Consider the following 20,179-nt stretch of genomic DNA (forward strand, 5'->3'; position numbering starts at 1 on the left):
AAACTATTATTCTACCAGCTATGCCGTATGGGTGTGAGACTTGGTCTCTCACTGTGCAAAATGAAAAGCCGTTTCGAGTATTTGAAAACAAAATTTTGAGGAAAATTTTCGGAGCAAAAAGGCGTGACATTAGCGGAGTGTGGCGAAAACTGCATAACGAAGAGGTTCACGAACTCTATTCAAGCCCTGACATAATCAGTATTATTAAATCACGCAGGCTGCGATGGGCGCGTCACGTAGCTCGAATGGATGAGGGCAGGGCAGCGCGCAGAGTACTGGTAGGGCACTTAGAGGGAAAACGTCCTGTGGGGAAACCGAGGCGTAGATGGGAGGACAATGTGAAGGCTGATTTGAGGAGCCTAGGTATTAAAGGTGAATGGAAGGAAATAGCCCAAGACAGGGACAGATGGCGAAAATACGTTGCTGCGGTAGTTGACTCTCGAGTCCGGTATGAGCAGTGAAAGAGAGAGAATGGTAGTTGGAGCTAGAAGCATCGGACATTCCATTTCTGAAACCGTTAAGGAATTCGATCTTCCGAGACCCACAGTGTCAAGAATGTGCCGAAAATACCGAATATTCAGGCATTACCTCTCACCAAGGGCAACGCAATGGCCGACGGCCTTCACTTAACGACCGAGAGCAGTGGCATTTGCACTGAGTTGTCTGCGCTGACAGATGAGCGCCACTGCGTGGAATAACCGCCGAAATCAATGTGAGACGTACGACGAACGTATACTTCAGGAGAGGCGGCGAAATTTGGCGTTAATGGGCGACGGCAGCGGACGATCGATGCAAGTGCCTTTGCTAGCAGAACGACATCGTCAGCACCGCCCGTCCTGGGCTCCTCACCATATCGGTTGGGCCCGTGGCCCAATCAGACGAGTCCCTGTTTCAGATGGCAAGAGCTGATGGTAGGGTTCGAGTGTGTCCGAGACCCCACGAAGCCATTGGTCAGGTTGTCAACAAGGTACCGCGCAAGTTAGTGGTGGCTCAATAACAGCGTGACCTGTGTTTACATGGAATGGACTGGATCCTCTGGTCCAAGTGAACCGATCCGTTGACTGGGAATGGTTATATTCGACTACTTGGAGACCATTTGCTGCCTTTCAATAATGGAATTTTAATGGATGACAGTGCGCCGTGTCACTGGGCCACAACAGTTCGCGACTGGTTCGAAGAACATTCGGGATAGTTCGCGAGAATGATTTGGCCACCAGATCGCACGACATGAATCCTGCCGAAAATTTATGGGACATAATGAAGAGGACAGTTCGTACACAAATTCCTGCATCGGCAGTTCTTCCGCTATTATGCGTGGTTATAGGGGCAGCGTGGCTGAGTATTTCTGCAGGCCACTTCCAGTGACTTGCCGAGTCCCTTCTTTGTCGAGGTGCTGCACCACGCCGGGCAAAAGGAAGTCCGACAAGATGTTAAGCTGCATACTTGATTTCTGTCACCTCATTGTAGATAATTGTGCCGTCGTGACGGTAAGGCGATAAATGGTTATGTGCTAGTTCGGAGGGCTATGTTTTCACTTACAAGTACATCGACATCTGCATCTACATTTATACTCCGCAAGCCACCCAACGGTGTGTGGTGGAGGGCACTTTACGTGCCACTGTCATTACCTCCGTTTCCTGTTCCAGTCGCGTATTGTTCGCGGGAAGAACGGCTGCCGAAAAGCCTCCGTGCGTGCTCCAATCTCTCTAATTTTACATTCGTGATCTCCTCGGGAGGTATAAGTAGGGGGAATCAATATATTCGATACCTCACCCAGAAACGCACCCTCTCGAAACCTGGACAGCAAGCTACACCGCGATGCAGAGCGCCTCTCTTGCAGAGTCTGCCACTTGGGTTTGCTAAACATCTCCGTAACGCTATCACGCTTACCAAATAACCCTGTGACGAAACGCGCCGCTCTTCTTTGGATCTTCTCTATCTCCTCCGTCAACCCGACCTGGTACGGATCCCACACTTATGAGCAATACTCAAGTTTAGGTCGAACGAGTGTTTTGTAAGCCTCCTCCTTTGTTGATGGACTACATTTTCTAAGGACTCTCCCAATGAATCTGAACCTGGTACCCGCCTTATCAACAATTAATTTTATATGATCATTCCACTTCAAATCGTTCCGCACGCATACTCCCAGATATTTTACAGAAGTAACTGCTGCCAGTGTTTGTTCCGCTATCATATAATCATACAATAAAGGATCCTTCTTTCTAATTCGCAATACATTACATTTGTCTATGTTAAGGGTCAGTTTCCACTCCCTGCACCAAGTGCCTATCCGCTGCAGATCTCCCTGCATTTCGTCGCAGTTTTCTAATGCTGCAACTTCTCTGTATACTACAGCATCATCTGCGAAGAACCGCATGGAACTTCCGACACTATCTACTAGGTCATTTATATATATTTTCAAAAGCAATGGTCCCATAACACTCCCCTGTGGCACGCCAGAGGTTACTTTAACGTCTGTAGACGTATTTCACTTTGTGTAAGCAAAGAGTAATTTGTAACATTTGACTTACCACACTTTCGTTTAGCCAGGAAAAAAAGCTGCCTCCAACATCACCAGCTCCCAGTTTTGCAACAGAATTTAATTGGGTTGTTAGCCTCAATAAGAAATCTGCGAGAACAGGGTCACTTCCTAACTGCGAATCATAAGGACACTCTGACTGCTCCTTGTTCAAAGATCAATTATTCGTTCATACGACTCGTGAACTGCAAAGATATCAAGATTGACAACAATAAATAGTGTCGAAGGAACACCTCTTCCGTTCACTTGTATCTAACACACACTAAGGTTACGGTGCACACAGGGATATGTGATAACACAAAATACATGACGACGTTAATAGAGGACACATTAACTACTAAAAAGTACAAACCAATATAAAATGAAGATTGGAGCTTTTTCATTAATTTCGCTTAAATCCGACTCGATACCTTGACTCACAATGAAGCTTTAGGCTTAGCTAATTCTTGGTAATACCCTTAGAAACTTTGAGTTGTCCCTGGAAACTGTAACCCAAAACTATAAGTCTTCAAGACTTCTACCGATTAGAGGTCCTTCACCCCACTCTTCCTCCCCCCCCCCCCCTTTCCAGGCGTAAATTAATTACTGTGAGTTCCCTTCTGTGAATTATCTTGCACTACGAAAATTGAGTCTCTTTCATTTTACAACGATTAAGGTAGAATTCCCAACCATGTCCTTCGGGCGATTTATGCACTGCGTTTACACTGTGGCACCGCAGTCTGCATTCACTCGGACCGGCCACGTCAGTAACACTCACTGTGAACGTTACATACCTGCTTCTGAACGATTTTGATTAGTTATCTCACAAAAATCGTTTTAACCTAGCTTCCATCGATCCTTCGGGTCCGTTCTGCGTCAGAGCCATGCTAGGTCCGCCATATGAGTTTACGATAAATCTGTAGAGCAGAAACGGGCGTTACTACTTTTCAAAAGAAATCAAAACCCATTCAGCTAGCGCCCCATATACGTTTTTGGCGTTCACAAATTTCTTCGGGCGTCGAAATTCCCGGATCTGCTATGGCTCCGTAACTACTCCAGGTGTGGCATAGCATTCACAGGAAATATTGACATCCACGAGTTTACTTTGCTATATCTGACATTTCCTCTCTTGCTGAAATCAAGCGCATGCATAACCCTGCCTTCTGGTTTTACGATATCATTGCGCAATACGCACCTCTTTCACCGGCAACCGTTAGCCAGAGGGATGTTATTTTCCTTGCAACCGAGGTGCGGCCGCTGTCCATAGCAGGCTTTCTTCATTCACCTTTAAACGAAGAACTGTGGATACTGAATTAAAACGCACCTTCCGATTAAGATCCTATAGTTCTTTACGCACTTCGTGCTCGTAATAGCAAGTTGTAGCAGTTAACACTCCAAAACTGCAAAAATTCCCAAGTATCTTCCTTGAAATTAATAATTTCCGTAACCGTCACAATGGAATATGTTGTGGGTTACGAAATTCTCCACACATTTCTCTGCCAATGGAAATACGACTTTCCTGATTTATGGGAAACCAAGCATTCTACATGAAATTAGTCATTAGCTGTACGCCGGTGGTTAATTACACAAAAAAAAAAAAAAAAGTGAAGTCTCATTTAGCATTGAAATTGCTACACCACGAAGATAACGTGCCACACGCGAAATTTAACCGACAGGAAGAAGATGCTGTCATATGCAAATTATTAGCTTTTCAGAGCATTCACACAAGGTTGGCGCCGGTGGCGACACCTACAACGTGCTGACATGAGGAACGTTTCCAACCGATTTCTCATATACAAACAGCAGTTGACCGGTGTTACCTGGTGAAACGTTGTTGTGATGCCCCATGTAAGGAGGAGAAATGTTTACCATCACGTTTCCGACTTTGATCAAGGTCGGATTGTAGCCTTTCGAGATTGTAGTTTATCGTATCGCAACATTGCTGCTCCCGTTGGTCGAGATCCAATGACTGTTAGCAGAATATGGAATCGATGGGTTCCGGAGGGTAATACGGAACGCCGTGCTGGATCCCAACGGCCTCATATCACTAGCAGTCGATATGACAGGCATCTTATCCGCGTGGCTGTAACGGATCGTGCAGCCACGTCTCGATCCCCGAGTCAACAGATGGGGGCGTTTGCAAGACAACAACCATCTGCACGAACAGTTCGTCGATGTTTGCAGCAGCATGGGTTATCAGCTCGGAGAACTTGGCTGCGGTTACTCTTGTCGCTGCATCACAGACAATAGCGCCTGCGACGTACCTGGGTGCACGAATGGCAAAACGTCATTTTTTCGGATGAATCCAGGTTTTGTATACAGCATCATGATGGTCGCACCCGTGTTTGGCGACATCGCGGTGAACGCACATTGAAAGCGTGTATTCGTCAACGCCATACCGGCGTATCACCCGACGTCATGGTATGGGTTGCCATTGGTTACATGTCTCGGTCACCTCTTGTTCGCATTGACGCCACTTTGAACAGTGGACGTTACATTTCAGATGTGTTACGGCCCGTAGCTCTACCCTTCATTCGATCCCTGCGAAACCCCACATTTCAGCAGGATAATGCACGACCACATATTGCTGGTCCTCTACGGGCCTTTCTGGATACAGAAAATGTTCGACTGCTGCCCTGGCCAGCACATTCTCCAGATCTCTCACCAATTGAAAACGTTTGGTCAATGGTGGCCGAGAAACTGGCTCGTAACAATACGCCAGTCACTACTCTTGATGAACTGTGGTATCGTGTTGAAGCTGCATGGGCAGCTGTACCTGGACACGCCATCCAAGCTGTGTTTGACTCAACGCCCAGGCGTATCAAGGTCGTTATTACGGCCAGAGGTGGTTATTCTGGGTACTTTTTTCTCAGGATCTCTGCACCTAAACTGCGTGAAAATGTAATCACATATCAGTTCTAGTATAACATATTTGTCCAATGAATACCCGTTTATCATCTGCATTTCTTCTTGGTGTAGCAATTTTAATGGCCAGTAGTGTATATCGTTGCAAGATACTCTGCATTCTTCACAATATTTTTTCTGATACGCTGCTTTGAAATAAAAGACACGTTGGATGTTCGATTTAACAACAGCTTCAAAGGTACACAGGATGAACATTAATAAAACTGACAAACTGGAGGGACGGATTACTGATTGTAAATGCGGGCAAAAAGGCCCTATGAACATATTTAAGGAAATGGACGGTGTGCATGCAACGACAAGAAATCGTCCCGGAACGCAGAACAGTGTTGCATCGCATGAACGTCACAACAAATGCTGAAAGTGGTCTCCATGCGATGTAAAGCACGCGTTCACACGTCTCATCATGGATTGCCGCTCTCTTTCGCAGGTTCCGGCTTCTCTCCGAATAACTTCACAGGCGTCGTGAACACCCTGTTGAAGCGTCTACACACCAGGAACTGGTCCAGCATACACTAACGCTTTTCAGATGCCCCAATAGGTAAATATTGAGGGGTTTTAAGTCCGGTGATCTACCAGGCCTTGCTACTGGGCCTCCCCATCCCAACCAACGTGCGGAGAAGATATTGTTAAGGTGTCAGCAAACTGTAAAGCTCCGTCATGCAGACACCACATAACCTGTCGTATTGCCAAAGGCACATTCTGAAGCAGCGCATGCAGAGTATTTCGCAGGAAATCCAGGTAGATTCCTCCGTCGAGGCGTTGTGGAATAATAACCGGTCCAACAATATGGCCGCCAGGAATACCTGCCCATACAAGGAAGTTGAGCCGATGTGATAAGACGACTTAACCATTCCCCGAGGACTTTCTGTAGTCCGCAGATGGTGATTATGCAGATTGATCATGCCAGTTCTGGTAAAGTTTGCTTCGTGGGTAAAGAGAATTGCTGTCAGAAATCCCATAATTGTGATGGTCTGGTGCAGAAATCATCAACAAAATCCTTCTGGAATATCATCGTAGAGGAAGATCAGCTGCTGTTAATCTTTGTACAGTTTGCAGGTGATACGGATGGTAGCGATAGTCGTACAGGATACACATAATTTTGCTTTGCCTTACACCATATTGGCGAGTCACTTGGCTGGAGTTTGTTCTCAGTTTCTCAATATCCTGCAGAACCAGCCGGCCGGAGTGGCCGAGCGGTTCTAGGCGCTACAGTCTGGAACCGCGCGACCGCTACGGTCGCCGGTTCGAATCCTGCCTCGGGCATGAATGTGTGTGATGTCCTTAGGTTAGTTAGGTTTAAGTAGTTCTAAGTTCTAGGGGACTGATGACCTCAGAAATTAAGTCCCATAGTGCTCGGAGCCATTTGAACCATTTGACCCTGCAGAACCCGGTCCTCCAAGTGTGGTGCACCCACAGTCGGCCACCAGCATGCACGCTCGTCTGACTGAAAGAAAGGCTTGAAATGTTGTGTGGTGTGGTTGGTGTCTGTCAGGGTGCTTGTTTTGGTATATCAGTGCTGCCTCTCGACCATTTCCATCTGCTTAGTCATACACAGATACCACCTGGGCTTATTCCCGATATGAATACCCAACCATGCCGCTGATTAAAGTAAGTTGCGTCAGTCACACAAGCTGCAGTATACGCGGAACACACGGCACGTGGTCAGAGGAACATTCATTTGTGAGCGTCATCTAGCGTGGCAACGATGCATTTGCGGGCAAATGTTCATAGGACCTTTTTTCCTCCATTTCCAATCAAGACTCCGTCCATGCAGTTTGTTGGCTTTTAATGTCCACCCAGTACAGATGTCATGCATAAACTAATAATCATCAGTGTTCATACTGTAGCCGACAAGTGTGGCCGAGCGGTTGTAGGCGCTACAGTCTGGAAGCGCGCGACCGCCTCGGGCATGGATGTGTGTGATGTCCTTAGGTTAGTTAGGTTTAAGTAGTTCTAAGTTCTAGGGGACTGATGACCTCAGATGTTAAGTCCCATAGTGCTCAGAGCCATCTGAACCCATCCATCAAAAATGGTTCTGAGCACTATGGGACTCAACTGCTGAGGTCATAAGTCCCCTAGAACTTAGAACTACTTAAACCTAACTAACCTAAGGACAACACAAACATCCATGCCCGAGGCAGGATTCGAACCTGCGACCGTAGCGGTCGCGCGGTTCCAGACTGTAGCGCCAGAACCGCTCGGCCACCAGCGGCCGGCGAACCCATCCATCATCCTGTATATTTCCTCCACTTCAGTGTTCAAAAAGTCATCTCACAAAAATACCTACTATTAAAGCTAACTCTGTGTTGCCCTAAGCGGATACATCCATAAAAGTATATAGCATTTGTTTAACAGAAAAATACCTGTGCAGGGATGATTTCGAGAACTGGGCGGCTATGGGAAACAAAGGATGGTCGTATGAAGAAGTGCTGCCCTTCTTCAAAAAATCGGAGGATCTGCGCTCGGAAGCCATCTGGCAGCTTCCAGATGCAGCAAAGTATCACAACCGCGGCGGACCGCTCACAGTCAGCTCACTGGAGTACCGTTTCCCAGCACTACAGGCATTGCAGCAAGGTAAGGCGGTCAGTTACTGTTGCCAACACTCGCTGTCAGTGTAGTAACAACCAGTAGTAGTAGCAGACACGAGTCTACCCACCTAAATAAGTGGGTAGACTGACAGCTCCATTGTGGACTGCAGATGGATTACTAGTATGTCAATCACTTTTGATTAGCTATTGATTGGATTTTTGGCACATACAGGGCTGTAAAAATAAAACTGGCCTAAAAAATACTTCATGCAATTTGAGCTAGGCAGTCAAACTTACATCATCAGCCTCAGGTGTGGATGATGCAAACTGGGTTGCCTGTCTTAAAGTGCATGAATTATTTTTCGGGCCAGCTTTATTTTGCAAACCCTGTATAAGAAAAATTTGGAAATTTGTGGTAAGGTCTTACGGGACCAAACTGCTGAGGTCATCGGTCCCTAAGCTTACACACTATTTAATCTAACTTAAACTAACTTACCGTAAGGACGATACACACACCCATGCCCGAGGGAGGACTCGAACCTCCGACGGGGGGAGCCGCGCGGACCCTGACAAGACGCCTGAGACCGGACGGCTCTTGAATAAGAGGTATTACATGTAATACACAGTACAACGTTTTTTTGAGTCTTCAGACATCTGGCAGGTTTGAAGCGACCGGCTACTAATTCCTCTCCCGTGCCAAACTTTTCATTTCAGAGCATCAGTTGTTACGTGCGTCCTCAATTGTTAGCTGGATGTATTCGAGTCTCTATCTCCCTCTACAGTTGTTACCCTCTACAGCTCCAGATATAACCGAAGTTAATCCCTGATGTCTTACCAGATTTAAGGAAGAATACGAACATAGCAATCCCTTTGGTTGCTCGTTGTTCTTGCATGTCCATATTTCACCTGCAGATAGCCATATTCAGCCTCAGTTTACTCCTGTCTATACACCAGTAAAGACATGTGGTGACATGTGCTGCTGAGACTTTGTTGGATGGTAACTCATTCAAATGTGCTGATGATGGCTATTTGTAGCTAAAATCTGGGTGTGCTGGAATAATAAAAAACCAATGGGATTGCGACTAGCTGCTGTGTTCATATACTTCCTCGAACTAATCTACCGTCTCTGTGCACATCAATGCCCTTGAAAGTTCATTTGTACAAATTCTCCGTCATCCTGTCCGTTCACCGAGCGCGGTGATGTAGTGCTTAGCACACTGGACTTGCATTCGGGAGGATGACGGTTCAAATACGCGTCCGGCCATCCTGATTTAGATTTTCCGTGATATCCCTAAGTCTCTTCAGGCAGATGCCTGTATGGTTCCTTTGGAAGAGCACGGCCGACTTGATTCTCCATCCTTCCCTAATCCCATGGGACCGATGACCTCGCTGTTTGGTCCCATCCCCCAAATCAACTAACCAACCAACTAACCGGTCCTTTCTAATTGTCAGTATTTTCCATATGTTTCTTTTCTCACCAATTTTGCGGATAACCTTCTCGTTCCTTACCTTACCAGTCCATCTGATTTTCAACAATCGCCTGTAGCTCCACATCTCAAATGTTAATATTCGCGTCTGTTCAGGTTTTCTCACAGTCATTATTCCATTACTATACAATGCTATGCTTCAACGGTACATTCTCTGAAATATCTTCCTCAAATTAAGGCCTTGTTTGATAGTAGTAGACTTCTTTTGATGTGAAATGTCCTTTTTATCTTTTATAGTCTGCTTTTTATGTCCTCGTTGCTCCGTCCATCATGGATTATTTTGCTTCCTATGTACGGTACCGGAATCCCTTAACTTCGTCTACTTTGTGATCGCCAATTCCGATTCTCGTTTCTGCTACTTCTCATTACTTTCTTCCTCTTTAGATTTACTCTCAATCCATATTCTCTTATCATTAGATTCTTCGTGTAACATCCCCTTATAAAAATTATAAATGACTGTGCTGATAAACCTCTTACGTTATTTGATTTTCAAACAGCTGAGCAAACCCGAACGTATCAAGACATTTCTCTCTTTACTTATTCTGATCATCACTAAACTGACACACATTATTTATAGCGCAACGCAGTCTGGCTTTCAATAATCCCTACAAAAGAATGACCGTGACTAACAATAACCTATACCTTTCATGAATCACTTACCTCACAAAAATCTTAGTTACTCGAACTACTGCAATACAGCGAGCGCCAATATTACCAGCTAAATGGAAGATTCTAACTACTGAAGACACTAAATACTGATAGGCATAGTTAGCAAATGAAAGACTCTGATAGAGAACAAACAATGTATTTACCTTAATAGTATTCAAAAGTCATAATATATATCAGTTCATGACATGCAGTCTTACAAATTTCCTTTTTCTGACGGACACACGTCCAGATCGTGCGCTCTCAAAACTCTGGCACCTCTCTTCCCACATCCACCACTGCTGGCGGCTCATCTCCAGCTGCGCTGTTCACATCCAACGGCCCAACACTACACAATGAGTCCAACCAGCCACAGATTGCACACAGCACAGTCAGTGACTTTCATACAGTGCGCTACGTGGCATTACCAACATAAAAACCTAAACAGCCTATTTACATTCGTTACGTTCAACATATCCTGTAATTCTTCTTCACTTTCACTAAAGATAGCTTGCAAGAACTTGCAACAAGTATGAGGTGAAAAATAGCTCCGCAACTTGTATTGCACTACTGCCCATTAAAATTGCTACACCAAGAAGAAATGCAGATGATAAACGGGTATTCATTGGACAAATATATTATACTAGAACTGACATGGGATTACATATTCACGCAATGTGGGTGCATAGATCCTGAGAAATCAGTACTCAGGACAACCACCTCAGGCCGTAATAACGGCCTTGATACGCCTGGGCATTGAGTCAAACAGAGCTTGGATGGCGTGTACAGGTACAGCTGCCCATGCAGCTTCAACACGATACCACAGTTCATCAAGAGTAGTGACTGGCGTATTGTGACGAGCCAGTTGCTCGGTCACCATTGACCAGACTTTTCAGTTGGTGAAAGATCTGGAGAATATACTGGCCAGGGCAGCAGTCGAACACTTTCTGTATCCAGAAAGGCCCGTAGAGGACCTGCAACATACGGTCGTGCATTATCCTGCTGAAATGTAGGGTTTCGTAGGGATCGAATGAAGGGTGGAGCCACGGGTCGTAACACATCTGAAATGTAACGTCCACTGTTGAAAGTACCGCCAATGCGAACAAGAGGTGACCGAGACGTGTAACCAATAGCACCCCATACAATCACACCGGGTGATACGCCAGTATGGCGATGACGAATACACGCTTCGAATGCGCGTTCACCGCGATGTCGCCAAACACGGATGCGACCATCATGATGCTATAACGTGAACCTGGATTTATCCAAAAAATGACGTTTTACCATTCGTGCACCCAGGTTCGTCGTTGAGTACACCATCGCAGGCGCTCCTGTCTATGATGCAGCGTCAAGGGTAACAGCAGCCATGGTCTCCGAGCTGATAGTCCATGGTGCTGCAAACGTCGTCTAACTGTTCGTGCAGATGGTAGTTGTCTTGTAAACGTCCCTATCTGTTGACGATCCGTTACAGCCACGCGGATAAGATGCCTGTCATCTCGACTGTTAGTGATACGAGGCGGTTGGGATCCAGCACGGCGTTCCGTATTTCCCTCCTGAACCCATCGATTCCATATTCTGCAGCCATTTGATCTCGACCAACGCGAGCAGAAATGTCGAGGTACGATAAACCGCAATCACGATAGGCTACAATCCAATCTTTATCAAAGTAGGAAACGTGATGGTACGCATTTCTCCTCCTTACACGAGGCATCACAACAACGTTTCACCAGGGAATGCTGGTCAACTGCTGTTTGTGTATGAGAAATCGATTGGAAACTTTCCTCATGTCAGCACGATGTAGGTGTCGCCACCGGCGCCAACCTTGTGTGAATGGTTTGAAAAGCTACTCGTTTGCATATCACAATATCTTCTTCCTGTCGGTTAAATTTCGCGTCTGTAGCACGTCATCTTCGTGGTGTAGCAACTTTAATGGCCAGTAGTGTACAATTGAAATAAATGCTTGTGGCGCCGGCATAAGCACCAGTGAGAAGTATCTGTTTTTTTATTTCTTGATGTTGAAGAGTTGCTCACTGTAGGTGAAAATACGATCAGCAATGTTTCAGATTTCGATGTGCAATGGGACAGTAATGATGATGGCAATAGAATCACTTTTGAGGAAGTGGAGAAAATGGTCAACAGATTGCAGTGCAATAAAGCGGCTGTGGTGGATGAAATTAAGTCGGAACTCATCAAATACAGTGGAATGTCAGGTCATAAATGGCTACACAGGATAATTGAAATGGCGTGGGAGTCGGGACAGGTTCCATCAGACTGGACGAAAGCAGTAATCACACCAATCTTTAAACATGGAAACAGAAAAGATTGTAACAACTACAGAGGTATATCTTTGATCAGCGTTGTGGGTAAAATCTTCTCAGGTATTGTGCGAGTATTATTTGAGGACAAATTGGATGAAAATCAGTGTGGGTTTAGGCCTCTTAGAGGTTGTCAGGACCAGATCTTTAGCTTACGGCAAACAATGGAGAAGTGTTACGAGTGGAATAGGACCGGGTTCCTAGGAGGAAGTTATTGTCTGTTGTACGTGATTATGGAATAGGAGGCAAACTTTTGCAAGCAATTAAAGGTCTTTACATAGATAGTCAGGCAGCAGTTAGAGTTGACGGTAAATTGAGTCCATGGTTCAGAGTAGTTTCAGGGGTAAGACAAGGCTGCAACCTGTCTCCACTGTTGTTCATATTATTTATGGATCATATGTTGAAAACAATAGACTGGCTGGGTGTGATTAAGATAGGTGAACACAAAATAAGCAGTCTCGCATATGCGGATGACTTAGTTGTGATGGCAGATTCTATTGAAAGTTTGCAGAGTAATATTTCAGAGCTAGATCAGAAATGTAAGGACTATGGTTTGAAGATTAGCATCTCAAAAACAAAAGTAATGTCAGAGGGAAAGAGATAAAAACGGATTGAATGCCAAATAGGAGGAACAAAGTTAGAACAGGTGGACAGTTTCATGTACTTAGGATGCATATTCTCACAGGATGGCAACATAGTGAAGGAACTGGAAGCGAGGTGTAGCAAAGCTAATGCAGTGAGCGCTCACCTACGATCTACTCTCTTCTGCAAGAAGGAAGTCAGTACCAAAACTAAGTTATCTGTGCACCGTTCAATCTTTCGACCAACTTTGTTGTATGGGAGCGAAAGCTGGGTGGATTCAGGTTACCTTATCAATAAGGTTGAGGTTACGGATATGAAAGTAGCTGGGATTATTGCAAGTACTAGTAGATGGGAACAATGGCAGGAGGGTGTGCACAATGAGGAAATCAAAGAAAAACCGGGAATGAACTCTATAGACGTAGCAGTTAGGGCAAACAGGCTTAGATGGTGGGGTCATGTTACACGCATGGGAGAACCAAGGTTACCCAAGAGACTCATGGGTTCAGCAGTAGATGGTAGGACGAGTCGGGGTAGACCAAGGAGAAGGTACCTGGATTCGGTTAAGAATGATTTTGAAGTAATAGGCTTAACATCAGAAGAGGCACCAATGTTAGCAATGAATAGGGGATCATGGAGGAATTTTATAACGGGGACTATGCTCCAGACTGAACGCTGAAAGGAATAATCAGCCTTAAAGGATGATGATGATGATGATGATATAAGAAACTGTTGCATCAGGTATAAAAAACCTGCAGTGGTACTAAATAGTGAATGTATCCACTCAATATACAATATAATACAAGAAAATCACCACTACACTGCTACAGTATTATTCCATTGTAACGAAAGAACGAGAATGCTCACTATCCATGAAAACTAATTCATACGCAGTGTCACAAAGAAAAATGAAAATACGTCGAATGATCAATAAATCCATAACAGGGCGGTATTCGAACACTACACAGGTTATCAGAAAAAAAAAAACAGTTTAAACTACTAAAAATTACTTTAAAAAATAATAAAAATTATCACATACATGAACATGCTCGCCACACACACACACACACACACACACACACACACACACACACACACACACACACACAGACGCGCGCGCGCGCGCACGCGCATTCGCGCACGCATATCTGCCCTGCCGCCAATATCACTCCACCCACCCTCCGCCGCCGCAGTGGCCTACTCCACTGCCACCCTCTATAGTCCCCGAGATCTCCCCGACAACCCTACACAAAGGTCATGTGCAATGTGTAGCAAGAAAGTTTATGTCCACTGAAAGATATAATTGTGACAAACTGTGAATTGGAAAACTCTACTTTTCCTCTAATGCTACTATAGACCCATTATGAACACGAAAAGGGGAGGACAAATATATTTAAGAGGTAAACCAAACCTCTATTTTTGTAAATTGTAATTTAATTACAATCTGCTGTCACGAAACACTTCATGTCAAATAACAAAATTTGTGTAGCTGAATAATTATCTTTTCTTATAGAGGCTACTGGTTTTGCCCATTCAGAGTATGTGAAACACGCTAGGTTAAAAATAAAATAATCGTTCAGTTCCAAAACATGAATATTATGTGATGTGAATTACCAACACAAGTACAAGGACTTAAGGAAAGAGGCATGAAGGGCGCCAAAAACAGAAATAACAATCATCCATTGATTGCACCATTACACACGCACATCATGATATATGAGACATTATAATTGCCACACTCAAATCTATTATGAAAAACAATATGTATCACGAAGGGCATACACAATGGAGTTTAAGAAATTACAATGACACACCAACTCCGCTATGACAAACAGTGTGCATAATGAAGGCCACACAATTTTACCAATGTCAGAAGTTAAAATAATACTAGCATAAAATTAACTAAAATGCCTTGAAGGAAATGTTTATGAGAAGAACACGGCTGGGCCGCAAGGGAGGAGGCAACACAATACATAGGTGCACCAAAACAAACAACGGACACCAGGTCGCGCCAACAACGGAGACGTAAGGCACGCAACTACTCTCTCCGTTGCGGTTCCGCGCGTTCCACCCAATAGCTATGTGAAACATTTTAATACTTGGAACAGTACACCACTGATCAGAAAATTAAAAAAAAACAATAACATGACATAAAAATACAATAATTTAAGAAAATCACATCATATGACTATGAGCTTAAGGTCTATCGGTAATTAACAGAATTAACATATTACGAAACAGGTAAAGGGCCATGTGCCACTATTAAACCTTCCGTAATTACACTACTAAATTTCTCAGTACCCGAGTTGCAATTAACGCAACAAGAATTATATCATTATATCATTATAAGTCATAATGCTACTTTAAAATAATAATAAAATCATTTCATACAGCAGAGGACCAAGAATGGCCCGATCAGTACTCCCCAGTGAAGCAGTTCACACAAACGGTACTCCATGGCTCCGAGCACACAGCCCCATACAAAATACAACACAACCACAGCGACCCGGCGTACTGCGAGAACCACCAGGCACTAAACCAATATCGTACTAAGCCAAAACAAGGATCGACTTTTAAAATAACGAGATCTAGTCCGGCCGGACAACAGACCAAATGCCAGGAAATCCATATGAAACCTCAGCCAACTTAATACCAAAACAACAATTTATGAACAATATGCAAAACACAAGACCTCTCAGTCCAAATGCTTCCGTTTAGTCGCGAAGGTGGCTCCAACCCGCCTGCTGAGGTGCCAAGCGTCGTACGGAGTGCCGAATCAAGCTTAACCTTCACTAATGGAAAGCGGAAGCACCACAAGACAAAATAAACTCCAATATAACTGCGCAAGGCAAACTCTAAGGAGTGCCACTCGAAGACTATGCACTTGAAGATCAAACGTAAAGCACCCAGACTAACGTGCCGCTGAACGACGGACTTCCATCACCAGCGTCTAGTAGAGTACGGAGAGCAGCGTACCCTATCGGTATACATCCATGGGACGGTAAACGAGGATAGCAATCCCAGCGACGGAGAGACAGGAGGACGAAATGACATCCCGCCGCACATAGAAGGTATTTCAAACTCAGGCTCGACAAACTACAACAGGCGAGATTTTACTCCCCTTGCGAATCAAGTTAAACGGCACACCACGCCGCTGTCCACACTATTAACCGTAAAATCACGGTCCGGTCATCCCATCGGACCCCACTCGGCGTCCAGACGCAAACAACCCCAGCCGAGCCGAACTGTCCCCACGCCAAAGTAGCCACCCCTTTCCTGCTCACACGCCTCCAGCTACGCTGCGGCCAGCGATCACACCCGGAAACAACCGCCTAACGCCAAAGCGCCGTCTGAGTGAAAACTCAGCACTAATATCGATACGGACTTGGAAATAAGCGAGCACCGTGACAACATGTGTTCCTCTCTAGGTGATAAATATAATTTTGTTCAACCAATAACAACTCTCGATAATGCAACGGAATTACACAGATATTCTTGCGACCCTACGGAACTGTCAAAAACATTTTAACAGCACTAAATTAAAATTGTGTACTAATACAGAAATTTATGTGCATCAGACCTCTGAAATCAGTTGGCTTGTTAGATAACTTACCTATGAATTCATCGAGGCAGCTAATAAACTACAGACCCATCGCTATGTGCTACAAAGCGTACAAGAACCAATTAATACAACACATGTAAATCTCAATAGAATAAGCCAAATGATGTGAAAGAAAGCAAAAATATCTTCATACCCTAATGTAGCGTGGCTAAAGTCATCAAATATAGAAAGCGTGACTGTATGAAACATTTATTTGTATTTTACTAGTACCAGATTTATATTTATTTTCCGTGTAATTTCACTTACGGTTACGTGGTTTGAGTAAAGATGTCTATGTATGTATGTACGCGCGCATAAAGAAGAGCACATAATGCTCGACATTTGTAACAGTGAAATACAAACAATTCCTTAAACTTCTATATTTGGCTGTGAGGATACCTTTTGCATTGCGAAATTCTGGTCACTTGCCATTACATACAATACACTTGGTTATTACAAAACTACATAGCGAGAATCATTCAGTGCCACTTAGGTCATACGAGTAATATGAGAGCTCTGTAGTATTTAAATCATAGCCGACGACCTATATTCTCCTGCTCATTTGACCATATTGTTCAGACGCATATCGTTACAGTAAATCCAATTTATTTAAATTTTTTATTTATGTCTTCTTAAATTAGGATGTACATGTCATAATATAATTTCTTGCAAAATTGTTTTCCAAAGAACACTATGTGATTTAGGAAAATAAATACTTTGAACGTAGAATTTTTGACACACTGTTCATTTCAGTGAAACATTGCATCTGTTTTCCCAGATCCTTATTAAATACCAATTATCGTCTGTTTTACTTTTCCAGGAGTCATTCTAACCAACATGAGTGTTGTAACTGACTTTACCGACAACACAATGGTAGGTTATGGATACTGCCATGGAACAGTAAGAGCAGGAAGACGCTGCAGCACAGCAAAAGCATTTCTCGAGCCAGCGAGGAGACGAACGAATCTACATATAAAGCAGAGAGCTTTGGTAACCAGGGTACTGATAGACGTCAACACCAAGGCCGCCTATGGCGTACGATATCTGGAGCACGGCAGAACGAAAGTAGTCAGAGCATCTCGTGAAATCATTCTGTCTGCTGGGGCGTTCGGTTCACCAAAGATACTCATGCACTCTGGAGTGGGAAGGCAGGAAATTTTAAAGCCGTTGGGGATTCCCGTTGTCCAGAACTCTAGCGTTGGGTGTAACTACCACGATCACATTCTCTACCAGGGCCTCGCGTATGTCTTCGACTGCAGAAATTTCGGAAGGGAGAGTCTGCTAAAGGACACGCTCAGGTACTACCGGAACAAAACCGGGCCATTTTCTAACATCCTCTGCAATGGATTTATGGGCTTCTTGCAGACGAAAAATGAGAGCTCCGAGGGAAACAGGCCGAGCATGCAAGTGTATCACCAGTGTGCAGCACTAACGATCCCCGTGGGCGATACCGTCCCAGTCATCATATCAGCAACGACGAAAATTGGTAGGCAGGCAGAGTGGATACAAGTGTTAACGGAAACGGGGTGCATGGTTGCGCCAGTGCTGTTGCTTCTGCAGCCGCGCAGTAGGGGTTGCGTCGAGCTGCGGAGCGCGAACCCGCACGACGATCTGATCGTCAAGGCCAACTACATGACGCAACCCGAGGACGTGGAGACGTTCCTGGAAGGCCTCCAGCAGGTGGTCGACGTCGGTCTGCGGACCCCCGGCGTGCGAGGTGTTCGCCACGTACCACTGCCACAGTGCTCCCACTACGGCGCACTCACTAAGGACTACTGGCGCTGCGCCATGCCCTTCGTGACGTCATCGGCTATGCACCCGGTCGGCACTTGTGCCATGGGCACCGGAAGTGACGCAGTCGTCGATCCACAGCTGCGGGTGCGGGGCATCTCTGCGCTGCGCGTCGTCGACGCCTCGGTCATGCCAGCTATCGTCAGCGGCAACACCAACGCACCAACCATTATGATCGGCGAAAAGGCTGCAGATATGATTGCTGAGACATGGCGCGGACGAAACTGAGTTCTCTATGACTAACACTAGTCACGTAGAAACCATCATCCTGATGTGAAAATTCGTTCAGGTATGGAAGGTGTGTGACATGTATCTCGATGTGTGAGTGTACACATGTGTTTGTTTCTATGAGAAAAGTGTCTGTGACGCAAGGAATGTAGAGTGAATCGGGCGGAGATGGTAGTCGTGGTGCGATGCCCTTGTCAAGACAGAACGGCACTCAGTGGTCCACAGCTTCCTTCAGCCCAAGTCTCGAGCGGTAAGCGGTAGGTGCGGTTGTAACGGATATTTTTCGTCTTTGGGAGCAAAAATACTGTGGTGTGTATTAAATTTTACGTTGTAAAATAATCCCAGATGCATTTAAAAACAATAGCAGTGATGTCTAGACATTTTTACCAGTGTGAGTCCAGTTACTTTCCGTTTGATGCCATACTGGGGCACATATTTCAACTAGCAGCTCACTACGAAATCTACGAAATACGCCACCTTTTCTGTGAGATACAATGGGAACTCTGTCTTTAAGATTACGTTTTAGTTCATTATTTTATATTTTGATTTTATAATTATTTAAGGTTTTGCATTAAGATTCTTGATTTAATTTAATAATCTTTGTAATAATGATAGAATTAGTATATTTATTTGTACAAAAAATTTACATTTACTTATTTGCAACTATGACTAGAAATTAAGTAAGAACCACAAGTAGAGACCAGTGGAGTGAAGGAAGACTGCAGATAGCAATGGGGCATGTACATTTGTTGGTGTGAACTGGTTTCGAGCTTTCTAAAAGTATGTGATTTCAAATCGGACATGTGTAATGACTGTGCTGCGAAACAATAAATATCAACGATAGAATGGTCACAAATTGCAAAAAAAAACACACTTGTATTTCACAGTTTTGACAAATAAGTTTGTAGTGTCATTGGTGATGGTATCAAGTTGATTTCGTCGTCTTACCCCTAGCTTCGGGTGAGAGGCTTGATAGTCCAACCCGTAAAAAAAAAAAAGTTACTACCGGACACAAAACTTACGATTTTGTCATAAACATACATTTTCAATTTAAAGAAACCTTGCTCAACTGGTGTGATTAATCTCTTAGTAGGATTCTCAAAATGTCCCATCATACCCTAATTTAAAAGCAAAAAGTATGGCATCTTCCCTCTAGGCACTACATTTACTTTAATCCTTGTCCTTGGACGTAAAAACGTGCTTTACATTCAGAAAAAATCTTATCACAGTTGTAATGCAGTGTAAGTGAAGAATTAGTAGTAATGATTGTGGTACTATTAGTTGAAGCAGGAGTAATAGTATAAGGGGCAGTCAAATAAACACGCGTCAGATGGAAAAAATTAATGGTTGCTAAGTTATTTTTGTTACAAATAACGTGTTTCGCCTGGTTAAGGCTTCCTCAGATTTTCCATAAGAAAATAAAAAATAAGAATCTAATCATAAAAAACTACAAGTGAAGGAATGTAGTTCTAAGGTCCGCAAAAACGTATAAATGGAAGAGCACAAACGTCTTTCTACAGGGCAACTACTGAGAGTGAATGGAACATATATATCCTAGCAAA

The sequence above is a fragment of the Schistocerca nitens genome, chromosome 1 (genome assembly GCF_023898315.1).
Source record: "Schistocerca nitens isolate TAMUIC-IGC-003100 chromosome 1, iqSchNite1.1, whole genome shotgun sequence".
In the NCBI taxonomy this organism is placed as follows: domain Eukaryota; kingdom Metazoa; phylum Arthropoda; class Insecta; order Orthoptera; family Acrididae; genus Schistocerca; species Schistocerca nitens.